General features: G+C 36.8%; 2 long non-coding RNA genes across 4 annotated transcripts; one reads left to right on the top strand and one right to left on the bottom strand.

The window, feature by feature from the left end:
* Positions 1-600: 600 nt before the first annotated feature.
* On the top strand, positions 601-22,467 carry LOC105262241 (uncharacterized). Of its 3 annotated transcripts, XR_009343479.1 has the most exons (4): positions 601-1,328; positions 1,392-1,656; positions 2,632-3,418; positions 3,542-22,467. It is a non-coding gene; the product is annotated as an uncharacterized LOC105262241 (long non-coding RNA). The 3 variants fall into 3 exon arrangements; XR_009343478.1 differs by lacking the exon at positions 2,632-3,418 and having other exon boundaries at positions 678-1,328; XR_009343477.1 differs by having other exon boundaries at positions 678-1,328; positions 2,632-22,467.
* A 63-nt stretch (positions 22,468-22,530) lies between these two features.
* On the bottom strand, positions 22,531-26,669 carry LOC131805033 (uncharacterized). Its single transcript, XR_009343482.1, has 3 exons — positions 23,954-26,669; positions 23,662-23,882; positions 22,531-23,602 (listed from the first exon to the last, which is right to left on the bottom strand). It is a non-coding gene; the product is annotated as an uncharacterized LOC131805033 (long non-coding RNA).
* Between the last annotated feature and the right edge of the window lie 36 nt (positions 26,670-26,705).

The raw sequence follows: 26,705 nt of genomic DNA, 5'->3' as shown, positions 1-26,705 counted from the left end.
TCTTTTACACCATAACCATAGCGGGAATTCTGCTCTGCGTATATATTTACTCCAATCCCAAAAAATATTAATGAGAATAATATTATTTTTGCAGCTGTGGTGCGCCGCCTTTAAGTGACTCGTCCACGCAACAGTGAGACCGACGTCAAGGAAGTGGACAGAAGAAAACAGCAACATCAGCAGAAATGGTTCGAAAAGTAAAGAAGCGACTTGAGCGAAACCCGCGTCGTAGTGGCCGAAAAATGGCTCGTGATCTGAAAATATCGCAATATTCCATTCACAAATATTGAAAAATGAGCTCGGGGTAAAGCCATTGAAAGAGTGCAAGAACTTACACCGCAACAGAAATAAAATAGACTCAATAGAGCTAAAGAATTGCTTCACTTGGCCGAAAGTGGTGAACTGCCGAACTTGGTTTAATCCGATGAGAAAACATTCGTTGTTCAGTACACCTAAGTCTGTTTTTACACGGTCTTTTTGTACACGGTTTTGATATAACACGGTGATGAATTCCCCTTTAGCGCGTACAAAAAATTTTTACTGGTCAAAGCAAATGTGAATAGCACCATGTGCATACAATAAAATTTACTGGTCAGAGCAATTGAAACGTGTTAATATTTTGTGAACTGTTAATGCAATAAGACGTGTTTGGTAAAGAAAAAAAAAACTTCTTGTTTTTTACTAATTTTAATAGGTTTTAGAGATTAGGAACAAATCACCCATTTTTGTATAAGATCAATGTCTTTTTTACACGGTTTTTTTTACACGGCTTCTTCTGGAACCAATCTACCGTGTAAAAACAGACTTAGGTGTACATATAAATTATTCAACTTTTTATAGTTTGGGCGGATATGGTCGATTTTGGGCGGTTTTTAGAAAAAAATTGGGCTGAAATAAAAATTTCAAACGGCAACACTGCGTGTGAATCAAAAAACTGAACGAAAGGGGGAAACGACAAGCGTTGCCGTATCAAAGCGAAATAAGTTATTGTTCAGTGGGAAATTTAATACTGTTTTTATCAACGTGGGTTGTCAGCCATTTAGTGAGGCTAGTATCGTCCATGTAGATGTAAACAAAATAATGGTGATTCGTTGATGTGTATGTTACCCAAAATGTCGTGGAAAGTTGGGAAAAATGGTGGAAAATTCACTGCCCTATAAAAGGCACTATGCAGAAAAGAGCGATAGTAGTTGTGCAGTAACCGCCATAGAGTGCCGGCTTGATCTTCAAAGTTTCGAGATAAATTAATATTATTTGTGCAGCCAATTTGTGGTTGTGGCCGTTGTGTGGTGTTCTTTTATATTTATTTTGTGGAAATAAGGACCAAAGTAAGTTATATCAACCATGGGAAAAAGTAATGAGCATAACTTACAAAGTCTTTGTTGCCATAGAATTTCCGAACGAAATCACCAACATAACTGGCCTCAAACATCCCAAAAGTGGGGCCAGTGCATTTGTCTTTTGCCCACTATTTCAACTGTGGTTGTGGCAGCAACTTACTGAGAAGCCTCATCCTTTGTACCAAGAAACGAATAGAAATTCCGGCAGTGTCAGCCTTTCCCACAAATTGACAGTCACTGCAATACCCGTGTGTTAGATTGCGGAAATGTATGTGTAGGTAATGCCAGTTGCCGCACATTCAAGGTGGAGCACAAGGTAACCCTTAGAATTTAATTTTCTTATAAAAAAGGACCAAAAGGGAGTGACGGCAGTTTCCTGCAAAAAAAAAAAAAAAAAAATCATCCATTAGGATGTAATTGTCAACCAAAAATTGATATTTAACCTTAAAACAAAATTCTATGTATTTCGTGAATAACACACTATTAAGATAGTGGAGGGTACAAATCCTATTAAGGATAAACATTACCCCATTTCACCAGCTATGCAACAAATTGTTTATGTAGAATTGGATAAGATGATAGGGCTGAAGTAATAGAAGAGAGTGAAAGTGCGTGGAACAATAGGAAGACCATCGCTAGGAAACCCGGGAAGAACCGATTTTGTTTGGATGCGCGTAAGTTAAATGCCGTAACCATTAAAGACGCGTATCCATTACAAAATATCGACGGGATACTAAGTAGAATTGATCAGACGGTATTCATAAGTAGCGTAGAATTAAAACATGCCTTTTGGCAGATAGAGCTGGATGAAGAGTCGTGGCCATGTACGGCTTTTACGGTCCCTGGTCGTCCGCTCTATCAATTCAGAATGATACCATTCGGCTTGTGTAATACCGCACAACGTCTATGCCGACTTATGGATAAGGTCATACCGGCCCGACTTAAATCAAACGTATTCATATATTTGGATGACTTACTGGTTATATCAGAAGATTTCGAAACTCATTTGAAATTATTAGAACATGTAGCGGAGTGTCTCAGAAGTGCGAATCTGACGATAGGCCTCACCAAGAGTATGTTCTGTTTTAAAGAGTTGAGGTACTTAGGTTTTATAATCGGAGGCGGGGTCCTAAAAACCGATCCTGACAAAATACGATTAGAAATCTAAAAATTTCAAGAAGCCCTAGGGATATGAGAAGCTTTTTAGGAACAGCGGGCTGGTACCGCCCAGCTAAAGTACTTAAGCTTCCAGATTTTTCAAAATAATTTTTTATACAATGTGATTCTTCAGATTGTGGAATAGGAGCAGTATTGTTCCAGAAAGGCGATAATGATGAAGAGTTCCCCATAGCCTCTTACTCCCAGAATCTAAACAGTTGCCAAAAGAACTACAGCGTGACTGAAAAGGAGTGTCTGACGGCCGTTATGGCTGTGAAAATGTTCAGACCTTATGTAGAACTAATGAAATTCACAGTCATAACGGAAATGGCTAATGCATGTAAAAGACTTGAGTGGGAGACCCGCCAGATGGAGTTTAATGTTGCAGGGGTATAACTTCGAAAATGAGCATCAAAAAGGCAAGGATAATGTGGTGGCAGACACGCTATCCCGCTTTGAAGTCGTCGAGGAATATGATGTGGTCGATGACTTATTTCGAAACAACAGAATTTGAAAGTCCAGAATATAAAAATTTAATAGAAGAAATACAGAAAAACCAACATAAATTGCCTGATATAAAAATAGAAAACGGTTACATTTTCAAACGCACAAAACCAGAAACTGAATTGAATTCTGTTGAACTGCCTTGCAAGCTTTGAATCCCAGACAGATTAACCCATTTGTTAATCGAAAAGGCACATGATGAGCTAACCTCAGCTCATGGCGGCATAGCTAAGATGCTGCACCGCCTGCAAATATTTTATTATTGGCCGAAAATGGTACAACAGGTGAAGCAGTATATATATTCAACTGCCAAACATGTAAAGAAACGAAACCTGTCAATAGAAATACACGACCGACAATAGGTTGTGAAGTCGTAACAGAACGCCCATTTCAAAAATCTTATATGGATTTTTTAGGTAAATATCCACGATCAAAATCAGGCAATAGTTATGTATTTATAGTTGATGATCACTTTTCCAAATTTGTGTTTCTAAAAGCTATGAAAGAAGCTACCACATCTAATTTCGTTCAATTTTTAGTACAAGAGATATGTAGAAAATTCGGAGTTCCTGAGACCATTCATACAGATTGTGGGGCCCAATTAACAGCTAAAGGATTCAAGGAAATGGTTGAAATGTTTAAGATCAACCATATGCAGACAGCACCCTACTCGCCGCAGTCGAACGCCTCAGAAAGAGTAAACCAGTTCGTACTAGCCGCAATTCGAGCTTATTAAGATGATGACCATAGGTATTGGGATGTTTACCTAACAGAAATTGAATGTGCATTAAGATCATCAATCCATACAGCCACTGGTGTAACACCCTTTTTCGCTATTTTCGGATACGAAATGTACACCAACGGCAGTGATTATAAACTGGCAAAGAAATTAAAGGACCTAAAGGGAGTGACGGCAGTTTCCTGCAAAAAAAAAAAAAAAAATCATCCATTAGGATGTAATTGTCAACCAAAAATTGATATTTAACCTTAAAACAAAATTATATGTATTTCGTGTTGAAATTGTGTTGTCTTTGTGAATGTCCTAGAGTTTAAGTGAACTCGACTGTGAGGATTTTTAACGCCAGGATTTAATTACAATTTGTTTCACGATTGCAGCAAAAGTTTTCTACAGAAGTTTGGGTTAAATAATTGGTCACCTTGGCCCAGGAATAACCATCTTAAGTGAGCTCTCTTAGGGTAGTCCGTTGGTAGTGAAATTGCGTGAATAAAAAGCATTAGATTCTCTAGTAAACTTTTTAGAAAGAGTTCTTGAAAAAAATCATAGTACTTTTCTCGCTAAACTGGTGTTAGATATTCTATAAAAAGAGAGAAATATTAGACATAACAGAAACAAAATTAGTTTTAAGAAACCTTTTGTATCAATAAATGTTTTTAATGTTTAATTAGTAACATAAATATGTGTGATCTGAAATGGACAATATGCATCCGAATAAAAGCAGATGCTGGTTGTGCTTCCATTTACGAGATCTTTTTTCGGAACAGAAGGGAAATTGCCGTAAAGACGAAAGTCGAAATAAATATTAAAAGCACGTGTTTTATTAGTGTTCGTCTTTAACTGTTTTGATAACCGAAATGACATTCTTTAACAAAATCTATATATAATTATTGGACACTCACCTCACAACCCAACGAAAGGAGAGCCCCTATTTGTTGGAAATTGTTTTGTTTAAAAGTGTTTTTGTTTTGTGACTAGTTTTTTATAACCTATAACCTAACTAGATAACATTTTTGTAACATTTAATTTTGTTTCTTTTTATTATTTTTTTACAACCCAACGAAAGGAGAGCCCCTATTTGTTGGAAATTGTTTTGTTTAAAAGTGTTTTTGTTTTGTGACTAGTTTTTTATAACCTATAACCTAACTAGATAACATTTTTGTAACATTTAATTTTGTTTCTTTTTATTATTTTTTATTAAAACAATTTTATTGGTGATTGTAAAAGAATTCAAAGTTTTCATTCAATTATTGGTGGAATCAAAAGGCATTTACCAATGAGTGAAGAAAACTTATTTGAAACTAAACGTAGAAGCCAAAGGAACAGCACTTTGTCATTTGATGTTAGCAGATTATCGGGGCAAACATTGCCGAAATATAGGAAAAGGGATAAGATTGGCAATATGGTAAATCCACCTCCTCTTATTAATCCATCCATACTTGATATGTCTCAGACTATCAGCGCAACTTCTAACCCCAATTGTAATACTTCTAATATGCTCCCTAATGGTAAGTCAACTAGTTCTTTTCATAGTTCCACGCCAGCTAATGACGATATAAACAATGTTTTGAGGGAAATGGTAGATGCCAATGCACAAATAAATTTAAGGCAACTAGTGCAGGAATGTATATGTATGGAGATGAAAAAAGTATATGAAGCCATTTGTAAATTAGGAGACATAGTAAAGAATTTGAATATTGGCACGAACGCTCCGAGCAATCAACCTAACAACGCCTCTTTTTCGTTTCCAAATCCACCTCCCATAATCGAACCCAACAGACATCCAGAGATGCAATCGGAATAATAGGATGTTTGCAACTCCCGGTCCCAATTTGGATAGACCAAGTAGAAATTCAAGCTGAAATTTGATGGCAATCCGTCTAGCATGTCTGTTGGATACTTTGTGTTTCGACTCGAATACCTAAAGAACCAATACAAGGTGTCATGGGAAGAAATCTTTGCCGAGTTCCAGTCTACTCGCTGGAGTGGTACTGGTTACAAATCGACGGTACAGTACGACTCGATCGAATTTTGAAGTCATGAGCTAGATAGTCTACAGAAAATTAAAACCAGGAGAAGATATCGATAATTTTTCCAATCCATAAATACTTTGAGATCCAGGTTAATTCAACCCATATAGTGGGGAGAGCTTATTCAGATCGTAGAAAGAAATTTAAAGGGAGAAACACTAGTTCTATGGAACAGCTCAGGATGGAGTGTATCTTAGCAGAAAAGACATGCTCAAAACGTGAAACAAGATTCATGCCTTCTCCTCCGAACCGACACGTTAGGGTAAACGAGCTAAATACCGATATTAATGATTATAAAATAAATTACTATGAGGATGATCAAGTTCAGGATGTGTCATAACTAAAAACCGATCCAATCTGTTGAAACTGTAGAAAAACAGGTCATAGGTTTATGGACCGTTTATCCTCACAAAGATCGTTGTTTTGCTACCGATGTGGTCAACCCAATACCGTGGCACCAAAGTGCCCTAGGTGCAAGTCGGAAAACTTATGCCCGGATCTTGAGCAATCATTGTATTTAGGAATAGATTCCTGGAAAGCGTGCCACTTAGCTCCAGACGTATTAGAAGTAAATGAACTCGACATTGCAAAGATTCAAGCCAAATATGCAGATGATAATGAATTTAAAAAGAAAAACATAATCTTAGTGCCGATCAAGAGGAAAAACTTAATCGAGTGATGAAGAAATTTCCTGCTTTTGAAAAAATGGGTCTTGGTCACACCACACTTGAATAACACACTATTAAGATAGTGGAGGGTACAAATCCTATTAAGGATAAACATTACCCCATTTCACCAGCTATGCAACAAATTGTTTATGAAGAATTGGATAAGATGATAGGGCTGAAGTAATAGAAGAGAGTGAAAGTGCGTGGAACAATAGGACGACCATCGCTAGGAAACCCGGAAAGAACCCATTTTTTGGTTTTTTTTGTTTGGATGCGCGTAAGTTAAATGCCGTAACCATTAAAGACGCGTATCCATTACAAAATATCGACGGGATACTAAGTAGAATTGATCAGACGGTATTCATAAGTAGCGTAGAATTAAAACATGCCTTTTGGCAGATAGAGCTGGATGAAGAGTCGTGGCCATATACGGTTTTTACGGTCCCTGGTCGTCCGCTCTATCAATTCAGAATGATACCATTCGGCTTGTGTAATACCGCACAACGTCTATGCCGACTTATGGATAAGGTCATACCGGCCCGACTTAAATCAAACGTATTCATATATTTGGATGACTTACTGGTTATATCAGAAGATTTCGAAACTCATTTGAAATTATTAGAACATGTAGCGGAGTGTCTCAGAAGTGCGAATCTGACGATAGGCCTCACCAAGAGTATGTTCTGTTTTAAAGAGTTGAGGTACTTAGGTTTTATAATCGGAGGCGGGGTCCTAAAAACCGATCCTGACAAAATACGGTTAGAAATCTAAAAATTTCAAGAAGCCCTAGGGATATGAGAAGCTTTTTAGGAACAGCGGGCTGGTACCGCCGTTTTATCAAAAGTTTTGCAAGTATTTCCGCCCCCTTGACAGACACTTTGAAAAAAAGTATTACATTTACCATAGCTCAAAAGTCATAGAGGAGCAGTATTAAAGAAGCTACCACATCTAATTTCGTTCAATTTTTAGTACAAGAGATATGTAGAAAATTCGGAGTTCCTGAGACCATTCATACAGATTGTGGGGCCCAATTAACAGCTAAAGGATTCAAGGAAATGGTTGAAATGTTTAAGATCAACCATATGCAGACAGCACCCTACTCGCCGCAGTCGAACGCCTCAGAAAGAGTAAACCAGTTCGTACTAGCCGCAATTCGAGCTTATTAAGATGATGACCATAGGTATTGGGATGTTTACCTAACAGAAATTGAATGTGCATTAAGATCATCAATCCATACAGCCACTGGTGTAACACCCTTTTTCGCTCTTTTCGGATACGAAATGTACACCAACGGCAGTGATTATAAACTGGCAAAGAAATTAAAGGACCTAAAGGGAGTGACGGCAGTTTCCTGCAAAAAAAAAAAAAAATCATCCATTAGGATGTAATTGTCAACCAAAAATTGATATTTAACCTTAAAACAAAATTATATGTATTTCGTGTTGAAATTGTGTTGTCTTTGTGAATGTCCTAGAGTTTAAGTGAACTCGACTGTGAGGATTTTTAACGCCAGGATTTAATTACAATTTGTTTCACGATTGCAGCAAAAGTTTTCTACAGAAGTTTGGGTTAAATAATTGGTCACCTTGGCCCAGGAATAACCATCTTAAGTGAGCTCTCTTAGGGTAGTCCGTTGGTAGTGAAATTGCGTGAATAAAAAGCATTAGATTCTCTAGTAAACTTTTTAGAAAGAGTTCTTGAAAAAAATCATAGTACTTTTCTCGCTAAACTGGTGTTAGATATTCTATAAAAAGAGAGAAATATTAGACATAACAGAAACAAAATTAGTTTTAAGAAACCTTTTGTATCAATAAATGTTTTTAATGTTTAATTAGTAACATAAATATGTGTGATCTGAAATGGACAATATGCATCCGAATAAAAGCAGATGCTGGTTGTGCTTCCATTTACGAGATCTTTTTTCGGAACAGAAGGGAAATTGCCGTAAAGACGAAAGTCGAAATAAATATTAAAAGCACGTGTTTTATTAGTGTTCGTCTTTAACTGTTTTGATAACCGAAATGACATTCTTTAACAAAATCTATATATAATTATTGGACACTCACCTCACAACCCAACGAAAGGAGAGCCCCTATTTGTTGGAAATTGTTTTGTTTAAAAGTGTTTTTGTTTTGTGACTAGTTTTTTATAACCTATAACCTAACTAGATAACATTTTTGTAACATTTAATTTTGTTTCTTTTTATTATTTTTTTACAACCCAACGAAAGGAGAGCCCCTATTTGTTGGAAATTGTTTTGTTTAAAAGTGTTTTTGTTTTGTGACTAGTTTTTTATAACCTATAACCTAACTAGATAACATTTTTGTAACATTTAATTTTGTTTCTTTTTATTATTTTTTATTAAAACAATTTTATTGGTGATTGTAAAAGAATTCAAAGTTTTCATTCAATTATTGGTGGAATCAAAAGGCATTTTCCAATGAGTGAAGAAAACTTATTTGAAACTAAACGTAGAAGCCAAAGGAACAGCACTTTGTCATTTGATGTTAGCAGATTATCGGGGCAAACATTGCCGAAATATAGGAAAAGGGATAAGATTGGCAATATGGTAAATCCACCTCCTCTTATTAATCCATCCATACTTGATATGTCTCAGACTATCAGCGCAACTTCTAACCCCAATTGTAATACTTCTAATATGCTCCCTAATGGTAAGTCAACTAGTTCTTTTCATAGTTCCACGCCAGCTAATGACGATATAAACAATGTTTTGAGGGAAATGGTAGATGCCAATGCACAAATAAATTTAAGGCAACTAGTGCAGGAATGTATATGTATGGAGATGAAAAAAGTATATGAAGCCATTTGTAAATTAGGAGACATAGTAAAGAATTTGAATATTGGCACGAACGCTCCGAGCAATCAACCTAACAACGCCTCTTTTTCGTTTCCAAATCCACCTCCCATAATCGAACCCAACAGACATCCAGAGATGCAATCGGAATAATAGGATGTTTGCAACTCCCGGTCCCAATTTGGATAGACCAAGTAGAAATTCAAGCTGAAATTTGATGGCAATCCGTCTAGCATGTCTGTTGGATACTTTGTGTTTCGACTCGAATACCTAAAGAACCAATACAAGGTGTCATGGGAAGAAATCTTTGCCGAGTTCCAGTCTACTCGCTGGAGTGGTACTGGTTACAAATCGACGGTACAGTACGACTCGATCGAATTTTGAAGTCATGAGCTAGATAGTCTACAGAAAATTAAAACCAGGAGAAGATATCGATAATTTTTCCAATCCATAAATACTTTGAGATCCAGGTTAATTCAACCCATATAGTGGGGAGAGCTTATTCAGATCGTAGAAAGAAATTTAAAGGGAGAAACACTAGTTCTATGGAACAGCTCAGGATGGAGTGTATCTTAGCAGAAAAGACATGCTCAAAACGTGAAACAAGATTCATGCCTTCTCCTCCGAACCGATACGTTAGGGTAAACGAGCTAAATACCGATATTAATGATTATAAAATAAATTACTATGAGGATGATCAAGTTCAGGATGTGTCATAACTAAAAACCGATCCAATCTGTTGAAACTGTAGAAAAACAGGTCATAGGTTTATGGACCGTTTATCCTCACAAAGATCGTTGTTTTGCTACCGATGTGGTCAACCCAATACCGTGGCACCAAAGTGCCCTAGGTGCAAGTCGGAAAACTTATGCCCGGATCTTGAGCAATCATTGTATTTAGGAATAGATTCCTGGAAAGCGTGCCACTTAGCTCCAGACGTATTAGAAGTAAATGAACTCGACATTGCAAAGATTCAAGCCAAATATGCAGATGATAATGAATTTAAAAAGAAAAACATAATCTTAGTGCCGATCAAGAGGAAAAACTTAATCGAGTGATGAAGAAATTTCCTGCTTTTGAAAAAATGGGTCTTGGTCACACCACACTTGAATAACACACTATTAAGATAGTGGAGGGTACAAATCCTATTAAGGATAAACATTACCCCATTTCACCAGCTATGCAACAAATTGTTTATGAAGAATTGGATAAGATGATAGGGCTGAAGTAATAGAAGAGAGTGAAAGTGCGTGGAACAATAGGACGACCATCGCTAGGAAACCCGGGAAGAACCCATTTTTTGGTTTTTTTTTGTTTGGATGCGCGTAAGTTAAATGCCGTAACCATTAAAGACGCGTATCCATTACAAAATATCGACGGGATACTAAGTAGAATTGATCAGACGGTATTCATAAGTAGCGTAGAATTAAAACATGCCTTTTGGCAGATAGAGCTGGATGAAGAGTCGTGGCCATATACGGTTTTTACGGTCCCTGGTCGTCCGCTCTATCAATTCAGAATGATACCATTCGGCTTGTGTAATACCGCACAACGTCTATGCCGACTTATGGATAAGGTCATACCGGCCCGACTTAAATCAAACGTATTCATATATTTGGATGACTTACTGGTTATATCAGAAGATTTCGAAACTCATTTGAAATTATTAGAACATGTAGCGGAGTGTCTCAGAAGTGCGAATCTGACGATAGGCCTCACCAAGAGTATGTTCTGTTTTAAAGAGTTGAGGTACTTAGGTTTTATAATCGGAGGCGGGGTCCTAAAAACCGATCCTGACAAAATACGGTTAGAAATCTAAAAATTTCAAGAAGCCCTAGGGATATGAGAAGCTTTTTAGGAACAGCGGGCTGGTACCGCCGTTTTATCAAAAGTTTTGCAAGTATTTCCGCCCCCTTGACAGACACTTTGAAAAAAAGTATTACATTTACCATAGCTCAAAAGTCATAGAGGCTTTCGAGAACTGAAAATAGCGCTGACCACAGCTCCAGTACTTAAGCTTCCAGATTTTTCAAAATAATTTTTTATACAATGTGATTCTTCAGATTGTGGAATAGGAGCAGTATTGTTCCAGAAAGGCGATAATGATGAAGAGTTCCCCATAGCCTCTTACTCCCAGAAGCTAAACAGTTGCCAAAAGAACTACAGCGTGACTGAAAAGGAGTGTCTGACGGCCGTTATGGCTGTGAAAATGTTCAGACCTTATGTAGAACTAATGAAATTCACAGTCATAACGGAAATGGCTAATGGATGTAAAAGACTTGAGTGGGAGACCCGCCAGATGGAGTTTAATGTTGCAGGGGTATAACTTCGAAAATGAGCATCAAAAAGGCAAGGATAATGTGGTGGCAGACACGCTATCCCGCCTTGAAGTCGTCGAGGAATATGATGTGGTCGATGACTTATTTCGAAACAACAGAATTTGAAAGTCCAGAATATAAAAATTTAATAGAAGAAATACAGAAAAACCAACATAAATTGCCTGATTAAAAAATAGAAAACGGTTACATTTTCAAACGCACAAAACCAGAAACTGAATTGAATTCTGTTGAACTGCCTTGCAAGCTTTGAATCCCAGACAGATTAACCCATTTGTTAATCGAAAAGGCACATGATGAGCTAACCTCAGCTCATGGCGGCATAGCTAAGATGCTGCACCGCCTGCAAATATTTTATTATTGGCCGAAAATGGTACAACAGGTGAAGCAGTATATATATTCAACTGCCAAACATGTAAAGAAACGAAACCTGTCAATAGAAATACACGACCGACAATAGGTTGTGAAGTCGTAACAGAACGCTCATTTCAAAAATCTTATATGGATTTTTTAGGTAAATATCCACGATCAAAATCAGGCAATAGTTATGTATTTATAGTTGATGATCACTTTTCCAAATTTGTGTTTCTAAAAGCCATGAAAGAAGCTACCACATCTAATTTCGTTCAATTTTTAGTACAAGAGATATGTAGAAAATTCGGAGTTCCTGAGACCATTCATACAGATTATGGGGCCCAATTAACAGCTAAAGGATTCAAGGAAATGGTTGAAATGTTTAAGATCAACCATATGCAGACAGCACCCTACTCGCCGCAGTCGAACGCCTCAGAAAGAGTAAACCAGTTCGTACTAGCCGCAATTCGAGCTTATTAAGATGATGACCATAGGTATTGGGATGTTTACCTAACACAAATTGAATGTGCATTAAGATCATCAATCCATACAGCCACTGGTGTAACACTCTTTTTCGCTCTTTTCGGATACGAAATGTACACCAACGGCAGTGATTATAAACTGGCAAAGAAATTAAAGGACCTAAAGGGAGTGACGGCAGTTTCCTGCAAAAAAAAAAATCATCCATTAGGATGTAATTGTCAACCAAAAATTGATATTTAACCTTAAAACAAAATTCTATGTATTTCGTGTTGAAATTGTGTTGTCTTTGTGAATGTCCTAGAGTTTAAGTGAACTCGACTGTGAGGATTTTTAACGCCAGGATTTAATTACAATTTGTTTCACGATTGCAGCAAAAGTTTTCTACAGAAGTTTGGGTTAAATAATTGGTCACCTTGGCCCAGGAATAACCATCTTAAGTGAGCTCTCTTACGGTAGTCCGTTGGTAGTGAAATTGCGTGAATAAAAAGCATTAGATTCTCTAGTAAACTTTTTAGGAAGAGTTCTTGAAAAAAATCATAGTACTTTTCTCGCTAAACTGGTGTTAGATATTCCATAAAAAGAGAGAAATATTAGAAATAACAGAAACAAAATTAGTTTTAAGAAACCTTTTGTATCAATAAATGTTTTTAATGTTTAATTAGTAACATAAATATGTGTGATCTGTTTGTAAGAGGGGGTTTCCCTCGAGGTAAGGTAATGAGATGAGTTTGTGTGTCTTGTGGGGTTTCCAGTAAATTTAAATATGGAAATTTGGAGACCATGGAAGGGCGGGCGAATGTGGGAATAAAGACATCAATATTCCCGTTTGTTTGTAAATTTTTTTGTGTCGCTTCTTGTTCTCATTTAAAAAAAAATAAATAAATATGTTCGCCCTGAGGTGTTAGACATGGATGGTTGAGAACCGAGACCCTGAGCCCGCGAGCAAGTCGGATGGTTCATTCTAGCCCCGCCACATTGGGGAATGTAACAGATGGCGCCCAATCTTAAAAAATATGTTCATTTAGAACCGAGATTAGGATTTTTTGTGCAATACCAACTACGTGCAATAAAATAGACCATAGGGAAAGTCATAGTAATAAGTATTATAGCAAAATTCTTAGGCCTGACTGATATTGAGCCATGTTTTTTTGTTGAAAACATGTTAATGTGCAATATTAGTTTTAAGGTAAAATAGGATATTTAGTATAATACTTCCATAATATTAAAAACGGTCAATGCAATAACTTGTATAACAATGTATGTATTGTGAGTGACCTGTCTTTTGTGTTTTGGTTCCATTAAGTAGCTGCAACAGTTAGAATTTTCTACGAAGGGAAATGGACAATATGCATCCGAAAAAAAGCAGATGCTGGTTGTGCTTCCATTTACGAGATCTTTTTTCGGAACAGAAGGGAAATTGCCGTAAAGACGAAAGTCGAAAGAAATATTAAACGCACGTGTTTTATTAGTGTTCGTCTTTAACTGTTTTGATAACCGAAATGACATTCTTTAACAAAATCTATATATAATTATTAGACACACACCTCACAACCCAACGAAAGGAGAACCCCTATTTGTTGGAAATTGTTTTGTTTAAAAGTGTTTTTGTTTTGTGACTAGTTTTTTATAACCTATAACCTAACTAGATAACATTTTTGTAACATTTAATTTTGTTTCTTTTTATTATTTTTTATTAAAACAATTTTATTGGTGATTGTAAAAGAATTCAAAGTTTTCATTCAATTATTGGTGGAATCAAAAGGCATTTACCAATGAGTGAAGAAAACTTATTTGAAACTAAACGTAGAAGCCAAAGGAACAGCACTTTGTCATTTGATGTTAGCAGATTATCGGGGCAAACATTGCCGAAATATAGGAAAAGGGATAAGATTGGCAATATGGTAAATCCACCTCCTCTTATTAATCCATCCATACTTGATATGTCTCAGACTATCAGCGCAACTTCTAACCCCAATTGTAATACTTCTAATATGCTCCCTAATGGTAAGTCAACTAGTTCTTTTCATAGTTCCACGCCAGCTAATGACAATATAAACAATGTTTTGAGGGAAATGGTAGATGCCAATGCACAAATAAATTTAAGGCAACTAGTGCAGGAATGTATATGTATGGAGATGAAAAAAGTATATGAAGCCATTGGTAAATTAGGAGACATAGTAAAGAATTTGAATATTGGCACGAACGCTTCGAGCAATCAACCTAACAACGCCTCTTTTTCGTTTCCAAATCCACCTCCCATAATCGAACCCAACAGACATCCAGAGATGCAATCGGAATAATAGGATGTTTGCAACTCCCGGTCCCAATTTGGATAGACCAAGTAGAAATTCAAGCTGAAATTTGATGGCAATCCGTCTAGCATGTCTGTTGGATACTTTGTGTTTCCACTCGAATACCTAAAGAACCAATACAAGGTGTCATGGGAAGAAATCTTTGCCGAGTTCCAGTCTACTCGCTGGAGTGGTACTGGTTACAAATAGACGTTACAGTACGACTCGATCGAATTTTGAAGTCATGAGCTAGATAGTCTACAGAAAATTAAAACCAGGAGAAGATATCGATAATTTTTCCAATCCATAAATACTTTGAGATCCAGGTCAACCCATGTAGTGGGGAGAGCTTATTCAGATCGTAGAAAGAAATTTAAAGGGATAAATTTTTAAGATGATTTACACAATGAACATTAGTTCTATGGAACAGCTCAGGATGGAGTGTATCTTAGCAGAAAAGACATGCACAAAACGTGAAACAAGATTCATGCCTCCTCCTCCGACCCGACACGTTAGGGTAAACGAGCTAAATACCGATATTAATGATTATAACATAAATTACTATGAGGATGATCAAGTTCAGGATGTGTCATAACTAAAAACCGATCCAATCGGTTGAAACTGTGAAAAACAGGTCATAGGTTTATGGACCGTTTATCCTCACAAAGATCGTTGTTTTGCTACCGATGTGGTCAACCCAATACCGTGGCACCAAAGTGCCCTAGGTGCAAGTCGGAAAACTTATGCCCTGATCTTGAGCAATCATTGTATTTAGGAATAGATTCCAGGAAAGCGTTCCACTTAGCTCCAGACGTATTAGAAGTAAATGAACTCGACATTGCAAAGATTCAAGCCAAATATGCAGATGATAATGAATTTAAAAAGAAAAACATAATCTTAGTGCCGACCAAGAGGAAAAACTTAATCGAGTGATGAAGAAATTTCCTGCGTTTGAAAAAATGGGTCTTGGTCACACCACACTTGAATAACACACTATTAAGATAGTGGAGGGTACAAATCCTATTAAGGATAAACATTACCCCATTTCACCAGCTATGCAACAAATTGTTTATGAAGAATTGGATAAGATGATAGGGCTGAAGTAATAGAAGAGAGTGAAAGTGCGTGGAACAATAGGACGACCATCGCTAGGAAACCCGGGAAGAACCCATTTTCTGGTTTTTTTTTTGTTTGGATGCGCGTAAGTTAAATGCCGTAACCATTAAAGACGCGTATCCATTACAAAATATCGACGGGATACTAAGTAGAATTGATCAGACGGTATTCATAAGTAGCGTAGAATTAAAACATGCCTTTTGGCAGATAGAGCTGGATGAAGAGTCGTGGCCATATACGGTTTTTACGGTCCCTGGTCGTCCGCTCTATCAATTCAGAATGATACCATTCGGCTTGTGTAATACCGCACAACGTCTATGCCGACTTATGGATAAGGTCATACCGGCCCGACTTAAATCAAACGTATTCATATATTTGGATGACTTACTGGTTATATCAGAAGATTTCGAAACTCATTTGAAATTATTAGAACATGTAGCGGAGTGTCTCAGAAGTGCGAATCTGACGATAGGCCTCACCAAGAGTTTAAAGAGTTGAGGTACTTAGGTTTTATAATCGGAGGGGGGTCCTAAAAACCGATCCTGACAAAATACGATTAGAAATCTAAAAATTTCAAGAAGCCCTAGGGATATGAGAAGCTTTTTAGGAACAGCGGGCTGGTACCGCCGTTTTATCAAAAGTTTTGCAAGTATTTCCGCCCCCTTGACAGACACTTTGAAAAAAAGTTTTACATTTACCATAGCTCAAAAGTCATAGAGGCTTTCGAGAACTGAAAACAGCGCTGACCACAGCTCCAGTACTTAAGCTTCCAGATTTTTCAAAATAATTTTTTATACAATGTGATTCTTCAGATTGTGGAATAGGAGCAGTATTGTTCCAGAAAGGCGATAATGATGAAGAGTTCCCCATAGCCTCTTACTCCCAGAAGCTAAACAGTTGCCAAAAGAACTACAGCGTGACTGAAAAGGAGTGTCTGACGGCCGTTATGGCTGTGAAAATGTTCAGACCTTATGTAGAACTAATGAAATTCACAGTCATAACGGAAATGGCTAATGGATGTAAAAGACTTGAGTGGGAGACCCGCCAGATGGAGTTTAATGTTGCAGGGGTATAACTTCGAAAATGAGCATCAAAAAGGCAAGGATAATGTGGTGGCAGACACGCTATCCCGCCTTGAAGTCGTCGAGGAATATGATGTGGTCGATGACTTATTTCGAAACAACAGAATTTGAAAGTCCAGAATATAAAAATTTAATAAAAGAAATACAGAAAAACCAACATAAATTGCCTGATTAAAAAATAGAAAACGGTTACATTTTCAATGGTTGAAATGTTTAAGATCAACCATATGCAGACAGCACCCTACTCGCCGCAGTCGAACGCCTCAGAAAGAGTAAACCAGTTCGTACTAGCCGCAATTCGAGCTTATTAAGATGATGACCATAGGTATTGGGATGTTTACCTAACACAAATTGAATGTGCATTAAGATCATCAATCCATACAGCCACTGGTGTAACACCCTTTTTCGCTCTTTTCGGATACGAAATGTACACCAACGGCAGTGATTATAAACTGGCAAAGAAATTAAAGGACCTAAAGGGAGTGACGGCAGTTTCCTGCAAAAAAAAAAAAATCATCCATTAGGATGTAATTGTCAACCAAAAATTGATATTTAACCTTAAAACAAAATTCTATGTATTTCGTGTTGAAATTGTGTTGTCTTTGTGAATGTCCTAGAGTTTAAGTGAACTCGACTGTGAGGATTTTTAACGCCAGGATTTAATTACAATTTGTTTCACGATTGCAGCAAAAGTTTTGTACAGAAGTTAAAAGGTTAAATAATTGGTCACCTTGGCCCAGGAATAACCATCTTAAGTGAGCTCTCTTACTGTAGTCCGTTGGTAGTGAAATTGCGTGAATAAAAAGCATTAGATTCTCTAGTAAACTTTTTAGGAAGAGCTCTTGAAAAAAATCATAGTACTTTTCTCGCTAAACTGGTGTTAGATATTCCATAAAAAGAGAGAAATATTAGACATAACAGAAACAAAATTAGTTTTAAGAAACCTTTTGTATCAATAAATGTTTTTAATGTTTAATTAGTAACATAAATATGTGTGATCTGTTTGTAAGAGGGGGTTTCCCTCGAGGTAAGGTAATGAGATGAGTTTGTGTGTCTTGTGGGGTTTCCAGTAAATTTAAATATGGAAATTTGGAGACCATGGAAGGGCGGGCGAATGTGGGAATAAAGACATCAATATTCCCGTTTGCTTGTAAATTTTTTTGTGTCGCTTCTTGTTCTCATTTAAAAAAAAATAAATAAATATGTTCGCCCTGAGGTGTTAGACATGGATGGTTGAGAACCGAGACCCTGAGCCCGCGAGCAAGTCGGATGGTTCATTCTAGCCCCGCCACATTGGGGAATGTAACAGATGGCGCCCAATCTTAAAAAATATGTTCATTTAGAACCGAGATTAGGATTTTTTGTGCAATACCAACTACGTGCAATAAAATAGACCATAGGGAAAGTCATAGTAATAAGTATTATAGCAATATTCTTAGGCCTGACTGATATTGAGCCATGTTTTTCTGTTGAAAACATGTTAATGTGCAATATTAGTTTTAAGGTAAAATAGGATATTTAGTATAATACTTCCGGTCAATGCAATAACTTGTATAACAATGTATGTATTGTGAGTGACCTGTCTTTTGTGTTTTGGTTCCATTAAGTAGCTGCAACAGTTAGAATTTTCTACGAAGGGAAATGGACAATATGCATCCGAAAAAAAGCAGATGCTGGTTGTGCTTCCATTTACGAGATCTTTTTTCGGAACAGAAGGGAAATTGCCGTAAAGACGAAAGTCGAAAGAAATATTAAAAGCACGTGTTTTATTAGTGTTCGTCTTTAACTGTTTTGATAACCGAAATGACATTCTTTAACAAAATCTATATATAATTATTAGACACACACCTCACAACCCAACGAAAGGAGAACCCCTATTTGTTGGAAATTGTTTTGTTTAAAAGTGTTTTTGTTTTGTGACTAGTTTTTTATAACCTATAACCTAACTAGATAACATTTTTGTAACATTTAATTTTGTTTCTTTTTATTATTTTTTATTAAAACAATTTTATTGGTGATTGTAAAAGAATTCAAAGTTTTCATTCAATTATTGGTGGAATCAAAAGGCATTTACCAATGAGTGAAGAAAACTTATTTGAAACTAAACGTAGAAGCCAAAGGAACAGCACTTTGTCATTTGATGTTAGCAGATTATCGGGGCAAACATTGCCGAAATATAGGAAAAGGGATAAGATTGGCAATATGGTAAATCCACCTCCTCTTATTAATCCATCCATACTTGATATGTCTCAGACTATCAGCGCAACTTCTAACCCCAATTGTAATACTTCTAATATGCTCCCTAATGGTAAGTCAACTAGTTCTTTTCATAGTTCTACGCCAGCTAATGACAATATAAACAATGTTTTGAGGGAAATGGTAGATGCCAATGCACAAATAAATTTAAGGCAACTAGTGCAGGAATGTATATGTATGGAGATGAAAAAAGTATATGAAGCCATTGGTAAATTAGGAGACATAGTAAAGAATTTGAATATTGGCACGAACGCTCCGAGCAATCAACCTAACAACGCCTCTTTTTCGTTTCCAAATCCACCTCCCATAATCGAACCCAACAGACATCCAGAGATGCAATCGAAATAATAGGATGTTTGCAACTCCCGGTCCCAATTTGGATAGACCAAGTAGAAATTAAAGCTGAAATTTGATGGCAATCCGTCTAGCATGTCTGTTGGATACTTTGTGTTTCGACTCGAATACCTAAAGAACCAATACAAGGTGTCATGGGAAGAAATCTTTGCCGAGTTCCAGTCTACTCGCTGGAGTGGTACTGGTTACAAATCGACGGTACAGTACGACTCGATCGAATTTTGAAGTCATGAGCTAGATAGTCTACAGAAAATTAAAACCAGGAGAAGGTATCGATAATTTTTCCAATCCATAAATACTTTGAGATCCAGGTCAACCCATGTAGTGGGGAGAGCTTATTCAGATCGTAGAAAGAAATTTAAAGGGAGAAATTTTTAAGATGATTTACACAATGAACATTAGTTCTATGGAACAGCTCAGGATGGAGTGTATCTTAGCAGAAAAGACATGCACAAAACGTGAAACAAGATTCATGCCTCCTCCTCCGACCCGACACGTTAGGGTAAACGAGCTAAATACCGATATTAATGATTATAACATAAATTACTATGAGGATGATCAAGTTCAGGATGTGTCATAACTAAAAACCGATCCAATCGGTTGAAACTGTGAAAAACAGGTCATAGGTTTATGGACCGTTTATCCTCACAAAGATCGTTGTTTTGCTACCGATGTGGTCAACCCAATACCGTGGCACCAAAGTGCCCTAGGTGCAAGTCGGAAAACTTATGCCCGGATCTTGAGCAATCATTGTATTTAGGAATAGATTCCTGGAAAGCGTTCCACTTAGCTCCAGATGTATTAGAAGTAAATGAACTCGACATTGCAAAGATTCAAGCCAAATATGCAGATGATAATGAATTTAAAAAGAAAAACATAATCTTAGTGCCGATCAAGAGGAAAAACTTAATCGAGTGATGAAGAAATTTCCTGCGTTTGAAAAAATGGGTCTTGGTCACACCACACTTGAATAACACACTATTAAGATAGTGGAGGGTACAAATCCTATTAAGGATAAACATTACCCCATTTCACCAGCTATGCAACAAATTGTTTATGAAGAATTGGATAAGATGATAGGGCTGAAGTAATAGAAGAGAGTGAAAGTGCGTGGAACAATAGGACGACCATCGCTAGGAAACCCGGGAAAAACCCATTTTTTGTTTTTTTTTTTTGTTTGGATGCGCGTAAGTTAAATGCCGTAACCATTAAAGACGCGTATCCATTACAAAATATCAACGGGATACTAAGTAGAATTGATCAGACGGTATTCATAAGTAGCGTAGAATTAAAACATGCCTTTTGGCAGATAGAGCTGGATGAAGAGTCGTGGCCATATACGGTTTTTACGGTCCCTGGTCGTCCGCTCTATCAATTCAGAATGATACCATTCGGCTTGTGTAATACCGCACAACGTCTATGCCGACTTATGGATAAGGTCATACCGGCCCGACTTAAATCAAACGTATTCATATATTTGGATGACTTACTGGTTATATCAGAAGATTTCGAAACTCATTTGAAATTATTAGAACATGTAGCGGAGTGTCTCAGAAGTGCGAATCTGACGATAGGCCTCACCAAGAGTATGTTCTGTTTTAAAGAGTTGAGGTACTTAGGTTTTATAATCGGAGGCGGGGTCCTAAATACCGATCCTGACAAAATACGGTTAGAAATCTAAAAATTTCAAGAAGCCCTAGGGATATGAGAAGCTTTTTAGGAACAGCGGGCTGGTACCGCCGTTTTATCAAAAGTTTTGCAAGTATTTCCGCCCCCTTGACAGACGCTTTGAAAAAAAGTATTACATTTACCATAGCTCAAAAGTCATAGAGGCTTTCGAGAACTGAAAATAGCGCTGACCACAGCTCCACTACTTAAGCTTCCAGATTTTTCAAAATAATTTTTTATACAATGTGATTCTTCAGATTGTGGAATAGGAGCAGTATTGTTCCAGAAAGGCGATAATGATGAAGAGTTCCCCATAGCCTCTTACTCCCAGAAGCTAAACAGTTGCCAAAAGAACTACAGCGTGACTGAAAAGGAGTGTCTGACGGCCGTTATGGCTGTGAAAATGTTCAGACCTTATGTAGAACTAATGAAATTCACAGTCATAACGGAAATGGCTAATGGATGTAAAAGACTTGAGTGGGAGACCCGCCAGATGGAGTTTAATGTTGCAGGGGTATAACTTCGAAAATGAGCATCAAAAAGGCAAGGATAATGTGGTGGCAGACACGCTATCCCGCCTTGAAGTCGTCGAGGAATATGATGTGGTCGATGACTTATTTCGAAACAACAGAATTTGAAAGTCCAGAATATAAAAATTTAATAGAAGAAATACAGAAAAACCAACATAAATTGCCTGATTAAAAAATAGAAAACGGTTACATTTTCAAACGCACAAAACCAGAAACTGAATTGAATTCTGTTGAACTGCCTTGCAAGCTTTGAATCCCAGACAGATTAACCCATTTGTTAATCGAAAAGGCACATGATGAGCTAACCTCAGCTCATGGCGGCATAGCTAAGATGCTGCACCGCCTGCAAATATTTTATTATTGGCCGAAAATGGTATAACAGGTGAAGCAGTATATATATTCAACTGCCAAACATGTAAAGAAACGAAACCTGTCAATAGAAATACACGACCGACAATAGGTTGTGAAGTCGTAACAGAACGCCCATTTCAAAAATCTTATATGGATTTTTTAGGTAAATATCCACGATCAAAATCAGGCAATAGTTATGTATTTATAGTTGATGATCACTTTTCCAAATTTGTGTTTCTAAAAGCCATGAAAGAAGCTACCACATCTAATTTCGTTCAATTTTTAGTACAAGAGATATGTAGAAAATTCGGAGTTCCCGAGACCATTCATACAGATTATGGGGCCCAATTAACAGCTAAAGGATTCAAGGAAATGGTTGAAATGTCTAAGATCAACCATATGCAGACAGCACCCTACTCGCCGCAGTCGAACGCCTCAGAAAGAGTAAACCAGTTCGTACTAGCCGCAATTCGAGCTTATTAAGATGATGACCATAGGTATTGGGATGTTTACCTAACACAAATTGAATGTGCATTAAGATCATCAATCCATACAGCCACTGGTGTAACACCCTTTTTCGCTCTTTTCGGATACGAAATGTACACCAATTTAAAGTCACTATATGACCACTCAATAAATGACTTAGGTCGGAAGGAAAGGTTGGAGGTCATTAGGGAAAGAATAGCAAAAAACCTGCACCATGCATATGAGAGGAGTGCCAAACGCGGCGCGAGCAGTACAATTTTTACCTGGACAGGAGGTTTTTAGACGGAACCATATTTTAAGTGATGTTGGAAAGAACATCATCTCAAAATTTTGCAGGAAATATCTAAAATGTAGGATAGTTAAACCCGTGGGAAACAATATGTTTGAAGTTAAGGATATGCAAGGTAAGTCATTAGGGACTTGTCACGTAAAAGATTTAAGAAGGTAAGGCCATCCGCTGAGGAGCTATCTTACTATGGCAAAATTGGAAAATGTTAGGTAGTTGTGAATTCTAATTAGGCTACAGCTTTTGAGCCATGTAGCTGGACCAAAACCACATAACCATATGGGGGCCCTATACCTGGTCGGAACTATGTCATCATGCCCTACGAAGTTAGACCAAAGTTGCAGTTGCAAAAGTCTGATTCAAACTACGTAAAAGTCCCAATGTTGTACCACGGCGGTATCACCGTAATGATAACTAATATTGAGCTAAAATGAAAATAAAAAGGGCATTAGGAAAGGAACAGACTGCAAATTACACAGCACTGTCAGGACATATTGATTTAAAGCAACTTGGGCACCAATCTGGACACCAAGTATAAAGATTGCAGAAGCCGGGAATATTTACCTAAATAGAGAAACAAAAACATTAATTAGATATATCAATCAAATGAATTGAAGTACTTATCCTGTTGTCACATTTGCCCAATATAATGAATTGTTGTGGGTAAAACAACCATACGGCAGCAAATCCAGTCCAATGGCAAAAAATAAGGAAAACTTTTGTGTGTTTCCGTGGACAGACATGGTGGATGTTCATGACTGCAATAAATAAATGTTTCTACATGCACTTAAAAACCATTAAAGGCATTTATACTTACCCAACCAATAATTGGCCAAAAGTCGCTGCAGGAAAATAAACATGAAAATATTACAAGAAAACAATGAATCAATAAATATTTTTGGCATAACGTTAAATAGGGTTTGATCAATCGAAAGTAACGTAGGGATGAAAACAATTCTGCTTCTCCTCCACCCATTCATGAAGAGATGCTCGCGTTTATTACTATGGATAGGGTTCGCTCCTGGCGGCGCACCAGAGCTGAAAAAATAATATTATTATAATCATTATAATAGCATTAAATATTTCTTGGGATTGGAGTAAATACATACCCAGAGCAGAATTCCCGCTATGGTTATGGTGTAAAAGAAAACCTGATGGAAAATTAAAAATAATCACCCTTATTATGGTTGGCGTTGTCGTAGGCGTTCAAGTGTCGTAGACGTAGTCGTAGGCCGTGCTAAAAAAATTGGTATTATGTACAATTTTCGACTACGTCTTTTTTGTAATAGATGTAAAAAAGCAGGGTGCTCTGGAATAATAAACATTTTTAGAATTCACGAGCTACCTGATTAAAAGAAATAAAAGCGTCAGTTGAAATAGTTAAAGTAAAACGGTTATTTGGTTAATTAAATATTGAAATATGTTAAGTGCTGGCAATTTTTTATCCGAGGATGAAGATGAGTATATATTTAAAATGATTTAAACGTGAGGCGAAAAATATTGCGGCAGGAGTCTCACATATTTTCCATGACTGATTCTCAGTAAGTAAAAAGTAAAATGGGGAAGAAGCTAAAATAAATATTTTTCTCTAGATTTGTTAGTTACTTCCGGCTAAGTAAGTATGCATTTAAATATGTTTTGGTTCAAATCACTCCAGACCTTCGTAACCGGGTTAAAACTACAATTGTCCCAAACACACTAAAACTAGCAGCAACAATTCGAATACTGGCTGAAGGAAGTTATCAAAAGGGTGCTGTTAATGATTTCAATGTCAGTTTATCACGGTCGTCTGTCAGCAATGTCAATGCGAGTGCATAGAAGTATTGCATGATAAGCTGTGTCCAAATTGGATCTCTTTTCCCACCACAGAAGAAGAAAAATATGAAATTAAGAAACATTTTTTGAAAAATACTGGATTTCCTGGAGCGATTGGATGTATTGATGGAACGCACATAAAAATTGTTGCGCCAAAAATGGAAGAGAGATTCAAATACTTGAACCGGAAAGGCTTCTACAGTCTTAACGTAACGTTGGTATGTTGCATAACTTATAAATAATGCAAATAGCTTTACTCTCTTTATTATTGTGGGTGTGTGATCACAAATTAAGAATTAGATATATATCATCACATCTCATTGGTTTGGAATTCAAGTGAATTGAAACAGCACAAGTAAGAAAAGTTTGAAAATGTCGAAAGAAATACATGGATATTAGGTACGTACTGTATATTAAATAAAATTAGTGATGACTTGACATTCAAAAACAAGAAATATAGTTGAACGGGATGTTGAAGAACAGATTTCGTTGTGTATTAGGAGCGAGGCAATTGCATTATTTCGTTGTATATTAGGAGCGAGACAATTGCATTACACCCCTGATATGTGTGGAATAGTAACAGCAATTTGTGCAGAATTACACAATATTTGCATACATTTCAAAATTGAAATGCCGATAGTTAACGCAACGTCGTGTGAACGCATTAGACATAAGAACATCAATAATGCTATCTTTAAATATTTAATTAATTTTATTATTAAAATTATAAAATTAATTTTTAAAATTAAAATATAAAAGCTATGCTTCATGTTATTAACATGAGTGGTTTCACTGAAATCCACTCCTTATTTCTTCTAATTGCAGACGCCTCCTTTTAGTTTCATCTTTCCTACATCACAATAACTCCTTTTTGAAATCCGACTTATTTTTATATTCTTCTTTAAGAAGTTTTAATTTTTCTTCCTTTAACTTATAACTAATTTTTCTTTGTTTTAACAACTCTTCATTCAGTTTGAAGTTTTTGCGTTGTTACCTCTCAATATCATTTAATGATCGTTTAACATCACTGTATAATTCTGCTTGCACCTTCAGCTGCTCTTCAAGAAGTTCATATTTGAGGTCAGTTTTTGAATAAGTCGTTGGAAGCCCTTCCTTAAGTTCATTTTGATGCGGTTTATTTGTGTACAGACATCCTGGATATCAACAACCTGCTTCTGTTGCGTATTTCGGTGTAGTCTGTTTACGCTTGGAGGAGTCAGTGTGCAGGGATTGTGGTTTTCTTTGTCTTCACTAATTTCAAACCGTTCAAACAGTTCCTCCTCAATCTCTAGTTCACCAAGTGTTGGACGCTGTTGAATTCCAATTGCTTGGTTCCCTGCATTTACAATTGTCTCTGATTGTAACAAGCGCGATGCTGCTTCCTCCGTGTCGCTTAAAATGAACTGCTTGAAGGGCCCTCCACCATTCGGCCTTGTTATTAACTAGCTTCTTCCTCAATTTCCTTTCATCCAGGCCTTGCCTGTTGTGGGAATAAAGACATCAATATTCCCGTTTGCTTGTAAATTTTTTTGTGTCGCTTCTTGTTCTCATTTAAAAAAAAATAAATAAATATGTTCGCCCTGAGGTGTTAGACATGGATGGTTGAGAACCGAGACCCTGAGCCCGCGAGCAAGTCGGATGGTTCATTCTAGCTCCGCCACATTGGGGAATGTAACAGATGGCGCCCAATCTTAAAAAATAGGATCATTTAGAACCGAGATTAGGATTTTTTGTGCAATACCAACTACGTGCAATAAAATAGACCATAGGGAAAGTCATAGTAATAAGTATTATAGCAATATTCTTAGGCCTGACTGATATTGAGCCATGTTTTTCTGTTGAAAACATGTTAATGTGCAATATTAGTTTTAAGGTAAAATAGGATATTTAGTATAATACTTCCGGTCAATGCAATAACTTGTATAACAATGTATGTATTGTGAGTGACCTGTCTTTTGTGTTTTGGTTCCATTAAGTAGCTGCAACAGTTAGAATTTTCTACGAAGGGAAATGGACAATATGCATCCGAAAAAAAGCAGATGCCGT

The sequence above is a fragment of the Musca domestica genome, unplaced genomic scaffold, assembly GCF_030504385.1.
Source record: "Musca domestica strain aabys unplaced genomic scaffold, Musca_domestica.polishedcontigs.V.1.1 5, whole genome shotgun sequence".
NCBI lineage: Eukaryota > Metazoa > Arthropoda > Insecta > Diptera > Muscidae > Musca > Musca domestica.
Note: the sequence above shows the minus strand (reverse complement) of the source record. Positions and strands in the feature narration are given on the sequence as shown.